The sequence below is a fragment of the Coregonus lavaretus genome (genome assembly GCF_964263955.1).
Source record: "Coregonus lavaretus genome assembly, chromosome: 13".
In the NCBI taxonomy this organism is placed as follows: domain Eukaryota; kingdom Metazoa; phylum Chordata; class Actinopteri; order Salmoniformes; family Salmonidae; genus Coregonus; species Coregonus lavaretus.
This window is the reverse complement of record NC_140000.1, coordinates 17,025,857-17,041,510: the sequence shown is the minus strand read 5'-3', so window position 1 is coordinate 17,041,510 and position 15,654 is coordinate 17,025,857.

Here is a 15,654-nt window from a genome sequence, read left to right as displayed (position 1 = left end):
CAGGAATGAAACCACAGGACCCACTTAACCCAAGATGCTGTTTTTAATAACAGCCAGATCTGATATCTCATCCCCTCCTTTGCAAATGATGGATGACGCTAAATACAGGGAAATTCTTGAGGGAAACCTGTTTCAGTCTTCCAGAGATTTAAGACTGGGATGGAGGTTCACCTTCCAGCAGGACAATGACCCTAAGCATACTGCTAAAGCAACACTTGAGTGGTTTAAGGGGAAACATTTAAATGTCTTGGAATGGCCTAGTCAAATCCCAGACCTCAATCCAATTGAGAATCTGTGGTATGACTTAAAGATTGCTGTACACCAGCGGAACCCATCCAACTTGAAGGAGCTGGAGCAGTACAAACCATGTAGAGGTCTGTAATTTTTATCATAGGTACACTTCAACTGTGAGAGACGGAATCTAAAACAAAAATCCAGAAAATCACATTGTATGATTTTTAAGTAATTAATTTGCATTTTATTGCATGACATAAGTATTTGATACATCAGAAAAGCAGCACTTAATATTTGGTACAGAAACCTTTGTTTGAAATTACAGAGATCATACGTTCCCTGTAGGTCTTGACCAGGTTTGCACACACTGCAGCAGGGATTTTGGCCCACTCCTCCATACAGACCTTCTCCAGATCCTTCAGGTTTCGGGGCTGTCGCTGGGCAATACGGACTTTCAGCTCCCTCCAAAGATTTTCTATTGGGTTCAGGTCTGGAGACTGGCTAGGCCACTCCAGGACCTTGAGATGCTTCTTACGGAGCCACTCCTTAGTTGCCCTGGCTGTGTGTTTCGGGGTCGTTGTCATGCTGGAAGACCCAGCCACGACCAATCTTCAATGCTCTTACTGAGGGAAGGAGGTTGTTGGCCAAGATCTCGCGATACATGGCCCCATCCATCCTCCCCTCAATATGGTGCAGTCGTCCTGTCCCCTTTGCAGAAAAGCATCCCCAAAGAATGATGTTTCCACCTCCATACTTCACGGTTGGGATGGTGTTCTTGGGGTTGTACTCATCCTTCTTCTTCCTCCAAACACGGCGAGTGGAGTTTAGACCAAAAAGCTCTATTTTTGTCTCATCAGACCACATGACCTTCTCCCATTCCTCCTCTGGATCATACAGATGGTCATTGGCAAACTTCAGACGGGCCTGGACATGCGCTGGCTTGAGCAGGGGGACCTTGCGTGCGCTGCAGGATTTTAATCCCTGACGGCGTAGTGTGTTGCTAATGGTTTTCTTTGAGACTGTGGTCCCAGCTCTCTTCAGGTCATTGACCAGGTCCTGCCGTGTAGTTCTGGGCTGATCCCTCACCTTCCTCATGATCATTGATGCCCCACGAGGTGAGATCTTGCATGGAGCCCCGGACCGAGGGTGATTGACCGTCATCTTGAACTTCTTCCATTTTCTAATAATTGCGCCAACAGTTGTTGCCTTCTCACCAAGCTGCTTGCCTATTGTCCTGTAGCCCATCCCAGCCTTGTGCAGGTCTACAATTTTATCCCTGATGTCCTTACACAGCTCTCTGGTCTTGGCCATTGTGGAGAGGTTGGAGTCTGTTTGATTGAGTGTGTGGACAGTTGTCTTTTATACAGGTAACGAGTTCAAACAGGTGCAGTTAATACAGGTAATGAGTGGAGAACATGAGGGCTTCTTAAAGAAAAACTAACAGGTCTGTGAGAGCCGGAATTCTTACTGGTTGGTAGGTGATCAAATTCTTACAGTGAGGGAAAAAAGTATTTTATCCCCTGCTGATTTTGTACGTTTGCCCACTGATAAAGACATGATCAGTCTATAATTTTAATGGTAGGTTTATTTGAACAGTGAGAGACAGAATAACAACAAAACAATCCAGAAAAACGCATGTCAAAAATGTTATAAATTGATTTGCATTTTAATGAGGGAAATAAGTATTTGACCCCTCTGCAAAACATGACTTAGTACTTGGTGGCAAAACCCTTGTTGGCAATCACAGAGGTCAGACGTTTCTTGTAGTTGGCCACCAGGTTTGCACACATCTCAGGAGGGATTTTGTCCCACTCCTCTTTGCAGATCTTCTCCAAGTCATTAAGGTTTCGAGGCTGACGTTTGGCAACTCGAACATTCAGCTCCCTCCACATATTTTCTATGGGATTAAGGTCTGGAGACTGGCTAGGCCACTCCAGGACCTTATGTGCTTCTTCTTGAGCCACTCCTTTGTTGCCTTGGCCGTGTGTTTTGGGTCATTGTTATGCTGGAATACCCATCCACGACCCATTTTCAATGCCCTGGCTGAGGGAAGGAGGTTCTCACCCAAGATTTGATGTTACATGGCCCCATCCATCGTCCCTTTGATGCGGTGAAGTTGTCCTGTCCCCTTAGCAGAAAAACACCCCCAAAGCATAATGTTTCCACCTCCATGTTTGACGGTGGGGATGGTGTTGCTCCTCCTCCAAACACGGCGAGTTGAGTTGATGCCAAAGAGCTCGATTTTGGTCTCATCTGACCACAACACTTTCACCCAGTTCTCATCTGAATCATTCAGATGTTCATTGGCAAACTTCAGACGGGCCTGTATATGTGCTTTCTTGAGCAGGGGGAACTTGCGGGCGCTGCAGGATTTCAGTCCTTCACGGCGTAGTGTGTTATCAATTGTTTTCCTGGTGACTATGGTCCCAGCTGTCTTGAGATCATTGACAAGATCCTCCCGTGTAGTTCTGGGCTGATTCCTCACCGTTCTCATGATCATTGCAACTCCACGAGGTGAGATCTTGCATGGAGCCCCAGGCCGAGGGATATTGACAGTTCCTTTGTGTTTCTTCCATTTGCGAATAATCGCACAAACTATTGTCACCTTCTCACCAAGCTGCTTGGCGATGGTCTTGTAGCCCATTCCAGCCTTGTGTAGGTCTACAATCTTGTCCCTGATATCCTAGGAGAGCTCTTTGGTCTTGGCCATGGTGGAGATTTTGGAATCTGATTGATTGATTGCTTCTGTGGACAAATGTATTTTATACAGGTAACAAGCTGAGATTAGAAGCACTTCCTTTAAGAGTGTGCTCCTAATCTCAGCTCGTTACCTGTATAAAAGACACCTGGGAGCCAGAAATCTTTCTGATTGAGAGGGGGTCAAATACTTATTTCCCTCATTAAAATGCAAATCAATTTATAACATTTTTGACATGCGTTTTTCTGGATTTTTGTTGTTGTTGTTCTGTCTCTCACTGTTCAAATAAACCTACCATTAAAATTATAGACTGATCATTTCTTTGTCAGTGGGCAAACGTACAAAATCAGCAGGGGATCAAATACTTTTTTCCCTCACTATATGTCATGCAATAAAATGCAAATTAATTACTAAAAAATCATACAATGTGATTTTCTGGATTTTTGTTTTAGATTCCGTCTCTCACAGTTGAAGTGTACCTATGATAAAAATTACAGACCTCTACATACTTTGTAAGTAGGAAAACCTGCAAAATCGGCAGTGTATCAAATACTTGTTCTCCCCACTGTAGATCAATGGAGTGGAGCTTGTTGTAACCTTAAAACGTACATTTCTCTCCACAGTCAAGAGTGGGCCCCTTAAAATGTTTGCCGCCAGTTGGGGGTCCCCCAACCAAAATCTTGCTTAGGGCCCCCAAAAGGCTAGAACCAGTCCTGTATAATGTGTTCACCATTATCACTATTATGTTTTGCTCCTGCTGTGGAGAGAGGCAGATAATGCAGCATGCCAAAAGCGCAGTTACAAAATCTGTGGCGAAATTACAAGCATCCAAGGCTGTTTTAGGTTTCACTTCCTCATGGAAAGACCCGATAACAAGCCAGTACAGTGTTCAGTGTTTTTCCTCTCTTCATAAAATTGTTTGAGACAAGACTAGATCACTCTTCTAATGGTCCTAGAGAAACGTTTGGTTAATATCCTGGTCCTAGAGAAAAGTTGTATTAATATCCTGTTGTACGCTATTTTCAACTGTTTAATGGAGAGCTGTGGTTCCCAAGGTTTTTCACAGCGGTTTAGGAGAGGGCCCATAAGAACAATGTTATCAACGCGTCTTTGAAGGTAGTCTAAATGTCCCAGCCCATATGATACTGTATGTGATACTGTACAGTACACATTCACGTCTTTTATCAATTTTGTTGGATCCATATTTCTCTCCTAATTGATGATTCTCTGTCATTTGCTACAGGAGATAAATATGCACACAGCAGACAATTGAGAAGTCTCTGCTCTTTCATAATTTATCCTCTTGAAACGAAACCACTCCGCTATTGAATTCCCCCTACACTCTTCCAGTAAATGCTGAATTCCAGCTGCTGAATGCATGCATATTATGGGCTCCACTGCCGAAGAAGCCCGTGCCGGACTAACGGGCCATGTGTCCACTGTCCAACTGTTCACCTTGCACCGTGAGCTACTGGTCTCCCAGGTGAAGAGCATGCAGTGCATTCTGGATAACCTCCTACAAAGTGGCTTTCTGTGTATCGAGGATGCAGAAATCATCCAGCGCTCAGCCACCAAGACAGACCAGGTAATTTACCATAGGAGGGTTTCAGCGAGGAGACACGTCCATTTGGACCACACATTAAATGACAAAGTACCCATCACACAGACATGCTCTTGCATTCACTAATAGCCTACAAGGCCCTAACTAAAATTGACTAATTTATTTTAAGATTTCCGAGTTGGGCATCTCCGGCGCGGCTCACTCTTGGATTGCGTCCTACCTGACCGGTCGCTCCTACCAAGGGGCGTGGCGAGAATCTGTCTCCGCACCACGTGCTCTCACCACTGGTGTCCCCCAGGGCTCAGTTCTAGGCCCTCTCCTATTCTCGCTATACACCAAGTCACTTGGCTCTGTCATATCCTCACATGGCCTCTCCTATCATTGCTACGCAGACGACACACAACTAATCTTCTCCTTTCCCCCTTCTGATAACCATCTTCTTCCTGTAACCCTTAATTCCATGGCATACAATTCCAACTTAACATTCCCATACCTCAATCAACATTATTAATGGACTCTAAACTGGAATAAGATGACATAGAAGAATAATTAATCCTCACCCTCCTTGTATTAACATTAACTGATACATCTCTAACTGTAATCACAGGCATGTTAGTAATCGTTTGTACAGATCTTAAAATCAATCCTTGAAAAATTGGACAACAACACCCCATAACTATGTCTACAATGAGTAGTATTTCCACTAGGGGACCTAGAATGCTTGCCATCCATGTTCCTATTGAATTAACACTAAAACACCTTGAAAAGACTTCAACAGCATTCAAATTACCATATCCTCTTAATCTTAATACAATAGCATCCAATTCTATGTGATTATCAATTACACATTCTAATGAATAACATCTCAGACCCAATTCTCAAAAACCCATGATTGTTAAAATATACAATGTTCAACTCCGAATTTGTTCACCTATTATTCCTAATATGACATACACTTTATAACACTCTATTTACTCCCTGTTAAATCACTACATCTCTAAACTATTCATGCTTTAATAATTCAACCAAAATCAGATCATATGAAAATATCATAACCTCAGGATATTAACCAATTAAGTACTTTCCTATCAACATAGATATTTACCCCTCTAAACATTCATATCAATATCACCAATACTTCAAATGTATATAATGACTAATATATTAACACTGTAACTGAATTAATCAACATACTAATGATTTCATTCACAATCCTCACCTTAACTTCCATGTTTCAAACAGTATGAGTCAACAATGTCTATTCAAAATAAATCATAAGTGTATCCTAATACATTACCATAATTTATCACTGTTTAAACCCATAATGTCTATATAAAACATTTCTATACTTATACATACTAATGATTCACTTAAATCACTCATTAATCTTATAACTTATAAACAACCAAATTACTTAACTCAACCAAATTTAAAATACCAATTGTTATTGATTCACTTTATCCTTATCAATGAAAATTAAAACCCTCAACTTTATCACCCATTACAACTGTCCTAATGTATACTTATATTAACATACATTATAAACATCCATAATTCAATTATGACCTTCCTCATCCTGATAATAAATACAGATCATTATCTCATTGCATTCTTAATACTATTAATTTACCAGTGTATATACCTACTACCCAAATTAGCAAATTTAGATAAATCTAATTTTATTATCAACAAGCAACCCCTTTATTCCTCCCAGCACTTAAATCTTCTGGCGTCTCTTCATTATGGTCTTCAGACATCTTCATATTTCAAAAAGACTTGCCCATTACAATGTCACAACTACAATGTCTCATTCGATTCACCTCCAACTCCACAACCTCAATGTCTTGTCCATTTGCCAACCATTATACCAACAATATGAGAAATGTTGCATTTGAACAGATCTTTCTCCATTCTCACTCAATGGTGGACTCCTTTCCCACTCCTTCGATATAAAACATGAGAAAATCCTTTGATATCTTCGATTGGTTGTTGTAGACCAGTTGCATGTAGAAGTGGTATTTTACAAAAACGTCTTCAACGCCTCTGATATTCATCTTCAGCCGGTTCATAGTTTGTGACTTTTATTTATTTAGGTTCACACCATTGTAGGCCAAATTATCCCTATTATGCATCAAGACATCATCTGTATTTATCTCACTAGAAGACAAAACATAACAGTTTAATTGATTATATTTCTAATCCAATAAATCCATACAATCATTGACCATATGACAAATTATTTTGTTTTAACAATTATTCCTAATACCAATTTCTAATATACTTCCCCATTTCTGTTCACATCGCTCTGTGTAGCATGTCCTTCTTGCATCGCACCAATATGGAATTCAAGATTCACAACTGCAACGACACACAGACATAGACACAAACACAAAAACAAAAACAATGCTCCACAGTGACAATTCCATCTTCCTCCTATGATTTGTAACACTCCTACATTGGGACAAATATATTTACAAATCTCTCTTCTACTTTCCCTTCCTTGAGGTAGTCAATAACAACTAATACTAAACACTCCTTCTAGATTATGTCCCTCTCTTACTTCTATAATCCTCTACTGCCACATAGTCTCCAAGTCACAGAAAATGCACAGATTCTCCTGGTAGGTCTGGCCAAGAATCCTTCATCTTTTGAAAGAAAATCTTCAGAACATTGTTAGTTGAGACACAATATGCTACTTTACACTCTACTTATCAGTCAGTAATAACCTTGATTAGGAAATGCACATTCTTGCATCTTATTATAGTCATAACCTCAGGATATAGACATGCTTCCTCTACATCATACCTTATACCACAAATACATTTTCACTAAAACATTTAATCTAACCCATTACACATTAATTACTACTGCTCAAATTCTTACTATGATATGCAATTGTACCAATAAATCCTCATACATTTTACATTTTAGTCATTTAGCAGACGCTCTTCTCCAGAGCGACTTACAGTTAGTGCATACATTTTCTTTTTTAAAAATCTTTTATATATTTTTTATATATATATATTTTTTAATTTCATACCCCCTGTGGGAATCAAACCCACAACCCTGGTGTTGCAAACGCCATGCTCTATCAACTGAGCTACATCCCTGCCGGCCATTCCCTCCCCTACCCTGGACGACGCTGGGCCAATTGCGCGCCGCCCCATGGGTCTCCCGGTCGTGGCCGGCTACGACAGAGTCTGGATTCGAACCAGGATCTCTAGTGGCACAGCTAGCACTGCGATGCAGTGCCTTAGACCACTGCGCCACTCGGGAGACTATCATACCATCAATACTACCTCCTTTTTTGAACACATGAGTCACAACGTGATTCATGCTTTCAAAAACAAAACACCAACATTGTTTATTAAATCATAATTAAAATTTAATTAAAATGACAACATTTGATAACACCTCAACTTACTTCTATCCGTAAAGTAATCCAAGATTAGTACAATTAACTAGCAACAGGTATCCCTCATTCATGATAGCTCCCTCTCTCTTTAGTTATTTTATGGTTTGAATCATATATTATTACCAAATTATAATCTTCTTCACAACTATCCTTATAATAACTAACCCCTCAATTCAGCATGCCTCTAGGATTTACAGTGCGGGTGATCAAGTCACACTATAAAGCCAGGACAGATTGCAGAGGTCATTGAAATCATTCAATTAAATGTTCCATCCTATAGTATACTAATCATTACCAATATTCAAAACATTTCATAAATGTTGAGTATCCTAAATGTACATTAAATCCTCATGACAGTTATTCTCATAAGAAATCATGTATACCCAAAACTCAGTCAGAAAATAAAAAACTTCATAAAATTCACTGTGTATGCTCCTTTAAGACATATCACCTTTGACCTGTTGAAACTCCTAACACTCAAAATAACAACCCTTTATAAACATCATACTAGGTGTGTTGTGTTTTTATTCAAAAAAACTAACATGGCCAGGCCTTATTTAATTTGGTAGCTCCCTATGACAACCTAAAAATAAGAGTACTTAATTTTACTAACTAGTCCACCCTAGCCCTGGGCAATATTCCAATGAGATAAGGAAATCCCCTTGCTCCTGGAATAGAAAGTATACATGTCGTTAACATATAATCAACAATCCAAAGATAGTAATTACACACAAAACATGCTACATATATCCCCAGTCCTATCTCATCAATAATCATTTGTATCAATCTAACTCCTCATAACTACTCCATAAAAAGATTATATAAAATCTCTCAAAAAATTAAAACCACTCATAATTCCTCTGAGTTTACAATGATTATGTTGAATTGATTGCCCTTCAGATCATATCCTCTTTAAATCTCACAATGATTATTGAACCCCTACATCTGCTCCTTTTGATCCCATATCAACTAATCCATTATCGTTTACTGTATCAACAACCTAGGAAATATCAGTTTCCCCTTTTATTGTTCCTAACTTCCCTCTAAATGTCAAATTTCATACATTATCCAATACAATCACATACTCCTCCTAAGTAAGACTAGATATCTTATCCCCGGGATCGATTAAAAAATTGTTTGATACGTTGTCTCCTACTTTACCCCTAACATAAAACTATAGGAGACTTCTATCAATCCTGGAAAAGAAACTTCCACTTAGAAGAAACTATATAATAACACGTTTCATTAAGTACACCACACCTTCTAATATAAACCTATAACCCCTTTCTTATTAATTTAATCCTTGCAACCTGTTGTATTGATGTTATAAAATATAAACCTATTGTTTAATAACTTAATACTTTACAAAAAATGTTTATTTAATCCATCATCCTAATATTAACAACTATCTCCCATCGTTCAACCTACCATAAACAGATTATCATTTTTAGAATTAATGAATTATCTGCATAACTCACTGTTGTTTAAACAAACTATATAATGTAATAATAAGAATTACCAATGATCGAATAACGTTTCATATTCAACTATCTAGACATGTTCTTCATATCATCCCAATTAAATTGTTTCCACAAAGCACAACTACCTAATAACATATTCTCATTCACCTAAATAGAAATAATTACTTCTATTAAACAATCCAATTCAACCATTCACATCTCCCAATAAACCTACTTAAGCAACTTCAAACAATTCAATTCAACATTAATTCAACATGTCTCATCACCCAATGAACATACTTACTTTGTAAACCCTTGACAATATCTATCATACTCTATCGCTAACTTTCCATATAACGGTACCTCAACAGATGGGAAATTATTGTAAAGTTATAGTCAAAACAAATAAAACATCTATTCACTGATATGCAACTTTAATTACTATGTTATACTATTCACTATGAGTTGTTAAGACAATCCCTTTCCCAAAATGTTTATCAATTCACCTATTAATCTAGGTCACTAGCATCATTGTAAAATATTTGCTTTCTGTCCCTTCCTGGGCTCGAACCAGGGACCCTCTACACATATCGACAACATTCACCATCGAAACACCATACAAAATCTGCGTTCCTTTCAAAGCAACTACTTCCAGTTCATAGAGCAAGTGACGTCACCTAATGAAAACCGCACTAGCTCTCAACTAACTAGCTAGACATTTCACACCGATAACATTCAATCCCCTATGACTTCCTTCTCCACAGCAACCACAGATCCTTGTACACGTAACTTAACCCATTATGTGCCTTACAGCGCTCTCACGTTTCAGTGAGACCCTGTTGCTAACACCCGCAGACAAAACATGGAAATTCTACAATTTTTTACTAGCAGACCTAATAAAACACACTTTCAAACAGCGTTCTACATGTACCTCTGTCATAGGGTTTAAAAACGAACTTAACAACATTAACCATCCTAAATTGCTGTAGTAACGTCTTGTTTGGTTTAGTTTATCTATTACGATAGTATGTCCATAATACTTCTAACAAAGCTACGTAATCCCTAGTGTTTGTTTAATATTTCTATTATTCTCTAAATTCCCTTGCTTCACTTTTCATTAATATAATACATTCACTTCTCCATTATCAGAATATAGCAGATGTAGGTAACTATCCTTTCTACGTAGGCTACAAGTAAGACCAACACTTGCTGTAGTTTACCATCATATATTGAATGCATATCCATATAATAAATATCCAATTTATTTATAAAAATTACACCACCATTCTCAATCACTTATCTAGCAAACCCATTAGTCAACGGCCAAAAAAATTACTACCACTCAATCGTCTCGCTATTCTTGTTAAATAATTGAGTCTTTCTATTTAAACCACGCACCACGCTACAAATCTTCCATTCAACATCACCAAACCAAATACTTTGTAGTATCCATTCAAGCACACATACCATCATGTGAATTACACTCCAAAACCCAGATTTTAGTCAGTACCATGGAACCAATACCTTTCGAAAAGACAATAAGTCCCACAAGTAGCCCAACTACAATGGTTTGTAGTCTTAACCTCTGGTACATAATAACGACACAATTACAAGAAAATATCCTTTAAAAAAATCATTCAAGTGTTTCTTTGCAAAGATCTCACTCGTGCTCAAAATGAATAAATTAGCAGTCAACGAGTCAAATCCACATTTATTGCTTTGGAAATAGATCTGGCGCTTTTAATAAAACGTATTATGTTTCCCTTGCGACATAATGAAATTCCTTTATTACAACATATTCGCTCCATAATGAGTTTTATTTTGATGGAAACCCTAAATTGGCTTTGTACAATATTATAACTTACGTCTTTAACCACATTACTTATGGTCCGATTATTCATTAAACCTTATCACATGATCCAACAACGGTACAAATTTAGAAAACCCATATTAATTACTTTCCCACCCATTACGTACGTCTATGTTTGGGTGAGCAAGTTTAATACAGACATGACACTCTAATTATGATTTTGTCATTACTATTTCCACATCGTCACATCTCCATATAGAACGTTAGAAACTTCTAGATACTCACATCAAATAATCCCTTCGTAGTGTTTTTAACCATTCTTAATCGACACAAATCTCTTCAAACATTTTCCCAACGGAACCAAAAAAAATAGACTGTAATTTCCCGGACACTGCTCTGCCTGTCCAGAAAATATAGCCTAAATTGCTCTCTAAAATAACATCAATCTCCATACCACTCCTTGATTATTCTATGAATTAATTAAGTTATATATCATAACTTCTTATCCAAACTTATATCAAATTATTATACCAATTTTTTAGAACTTATTTTGCACCCTTCAGATTCAAATTACTTTCTGCTCTTTGTTCATAATATAGCCCATTTTGTCCCATTCAATTACTTAACTTTACATTACTTTTACAAAATACTTTTTCTTAACTGCGGATTTGCCTCTAATAATTGTATCACTTCCTGTCTCTCTCTTCGAGTTAAATGAAGCTCTGCTTTACTTTTAATGGTGACTGTTTTTCCAGATATTGCTCTACTAAGCTGGTCATTAATCACTATTAGTTCATGCATTTATTAGTAACACTTTACATTAAATCCCCATGCTGTATTAAAATATAGTTCCTATTTTGTCGTTTTTGGTGCTATGATTCAATATGTTACATGTCATTGGCTCCATCTCCTGGTCATTTTGAGTATTACAAGCTTAATTTTATGACGATTTATTACGTCAAAGGTCTGTAACCTATTCCTCTCTTTTATAATGTCTTACACACTACGGGACTAAAAACTCACTATCTTTATAATGTACCATACATTAAGGATGCCTTCCGCCCACTCTCTTTATGATGTCTCTAACATCAAGGGTTTACCTGATTCCATTCATTTATGGAATCATCCACTCTCTTTATGATATAATGTTTTAAATTATATTACAGGTGCTCTGCGCCTAATCTCTCTTTATAATATAATCTTTTAAATCACATTAAAGGTGCCATGCGCCTTATCTCTCACTATTCTGTTGCATTTACTCCTTACTTCGACCACACCCTAATTTGAATCATAGCACCATGTAATAGTCAAATTATATATTCCTCCTTACATCCCACTAAATAACTCAAACCACTCATCGTCCCCCTTTAAAAATATTGAATTTTAAAGGTCCGTTACAGTTCAGCTTTACCACAGATAAGCAGATTTTAACATAATAATATAATAAAAGTCTGCTTACCTGTTAGTTGAGCTGTAGACTGCATCCTGTTCGTGAAGACGCCAATCTGTTATGATGAGTTTCTAGGTATCAAGTGATTACGAATGTAAGGATGTACTTAGACACTTTTGATGAGGAGTTCATGTAAATGTTTTATTAGTCATTACCGGGTTAGTTATAACAGACATTGGGACATAGCCCAGCCTCTCTCATCTTTCTCTCCCTCTAACAAATATTCACTCTCTCTTATATAGCCTGTTACAAACTTCTCCACGAACATCTGGTAATCATCATAGGCACTCCCTTTCTCTGTTGCTATTACCCTTTGACCCAAGCCAGTACACTATATCCATCCCTCATACTATTCTAAACATCAGTAATCTCCTTTGACATGATGAAATGTAGACTTTCTGTCTCCTAACCACTTATCTAGTAACTCTAACCTGTTCCCCACGATACTATGACATGACATCATTACACCATAAAAAACATCATATCAAAAGGTAACACATAATTTTAATGGGTCCTTATTACAGTGTAAACAAGTATTGTAGTTCATTGTAATAACTCATAGTTACACTGTAATAACAAAATGTAACTGGTGGTAATTGAGGTCTGTAATTACAGAGGTGTAACAACAAATGCTTGTTACTATGCTTGTTACAAATGGGCACGTTTCCACAAATTTCTCAGCAGCATCTGATTCAGTAATAACTGTCACAAGGTTGTAATCTCTTGTGGACAGATGCGCTGGGCGTCCGAGAGGCTCAATAAACTCAAATTACCTAATGCACTCTTCAAAATCTCCACTCAATGTTGTTGCAAGCACTTGCCGCCCAAAAGTATACCATCTGGGTTAACTTGGTTGAGTTTACAATAACAGATTAGACATAGGTCAACCTCACTGACTGGGGTCTACTTTACGGGTGTCATCCCAGATTATAATTTTAGGGTGCCGTCTTTCAGATGGGTAGTTAAACGGGTGTCCTGACTCTCTGTGCTCACTAAAGATACCATGGCACTTTTCGTAAGAGTAGGGGTATTAACACCGGTGTCCTGGCTAAATTCCCAATCTGGCCCTCATACCATCATGGCCACCCAGCTTCCAATTGGCTCATTCATCCCCCCTCCTTCTCCCTGTAACTATTCCCCAGTTCGTTGCTGTAAATGAGGATGTGTTCTCAGTCAATTTATCCGGTAAAATAAGGGTAAAATAAAAATTAAATAATGAATGTGTACGTTACCCATTATGACAACCTGAACCTCCTTGCCAGCCAAGTGAGAGGTTAAACCCACAAGTACATCACAGAGTACATGCAATATCTGCATAAGTACAATGTAATTACTAGGTGTTACACAGGATTTAGCTAGTTAAAATTAAGTGTATCTTGAGGGTTACTTACTTGTAATTAAATGTGTACTTATATAGTACATTACCCATCCTGACAACCTGGCCCTCATTTTAAGGCTTCCGGAAACGCCATCCATGTGGGAGGATAACTACACTTGTACACCACAGAGTACATGTTATATCTACATGTGCAATGTAATTACTATGGTGTTACACAGGATTTAGCTAGTTAACATAAAGTGTATCTTGAGGTGTACTTACTTTTAATTAAAGTATGTTGCCCATTCTGACAATCAAATTGTCAGCTTCTGAAAGAGCCCTCCAAGTGAGAAAATAAACACACTAATACATATCTGTAATATCTGTGTAAGTACAAGGTTGTCGCTAGTTCTTATACAGGATTTAGCTATTTAAAGTGAAGTGTAACTTTATGGTTACCTATGAGCAATTTCTATATAATTACTTATTACTCATTACCAAGTGAAAATACCTACAAACAAAAGATGAGCTTCTACTTTAGTCAACTTTATTTCAACATGTAAAAGACATTACATTTCTTATAAAATTATAAGGAATTGTATTGTTAGATTAATAATTTGATTAATTCGATTAAACAAAGATATAGGCCTACTCAATAACTGTCACGACTTCCGCCGAAGTTGGTGCCTCTCCTTGTGCAGGCGTCTATCGGCGGTCGTCGTCACCGGCTTTCTAGCTGCCACCGATCTACGTTTCTTTTTCTATGTTGTTTTGTCTTGATTGTACACGCCTCACTCCATCCTACCGCTGCACACTGACACCTGACAGAATCACGCACCACCTATGGAGTCAGCAGGTGCACCCAGTCCTCCGGTACCGGTGGAGGAGCACATCCAGCAGCACGCGACGATGCTCCACAATCTGGGCACAGCCATGGATCGCGTGCTGCACACCATGGAGCGATGGGAGAGAGAGGGTTTTCCCACACCCCCATCAACTTCACCTCAAACCACACCGCTGTCCACCCCTCCGTCACCTGGACCCAGTGGGATTCGGCTCTCGCTCCCGAAGGCCTATGATGGGACGGCTGCCGGGTGCCAGGGGTTCCTGCTCCAGGTGGAGCTCTACCTGGCGACCGTCCTCCCGGCTCCCTCGGGATACGAGAGAGTGTCCGTCCTCATCTCCTGTTTGTCGGGGAAAGCGCTGGAGTGGGCCAACGCTGAATGGGGCAGGATAGACACTACGTTGGTTCGATACAAGGATTTCACCCGCCGTTTCCAGGCGGTCTTCGATCATCCGCCTGAGGGGAGAGCGGCGGGGTAACGCTTGTTCCATCTCCGATAAGGGAAGAGGAGCGCACAGGACTTCGCACTGGACTTCCGGACCCTGGCTGCCAGCACGGGATGGAATGAGAGGGCCCTTATCGACCATTACCGGTGCAGTCTACGGGAGGATATTCATCGGGAACTGGCCTGCAGGGACACCACCCTTACACTCGACCAGCTGGTGGATCTATCCATCCGGCTGGATAACCTGTTGGCCACCCGCGGATGCTCGGATTGGGGTCCGTCCGTTCCATCTCCCAGCACTTCCGAGTCTACACCAATGGAGCTCGGAGGTGTTGCTCGTAGGGTGACCGGAGGGGGGGGGGGGGGGGGGGGGGGGGGGGGAGTTTCCTGCACCACCTGTGGCCGCAGAGGGCACACTG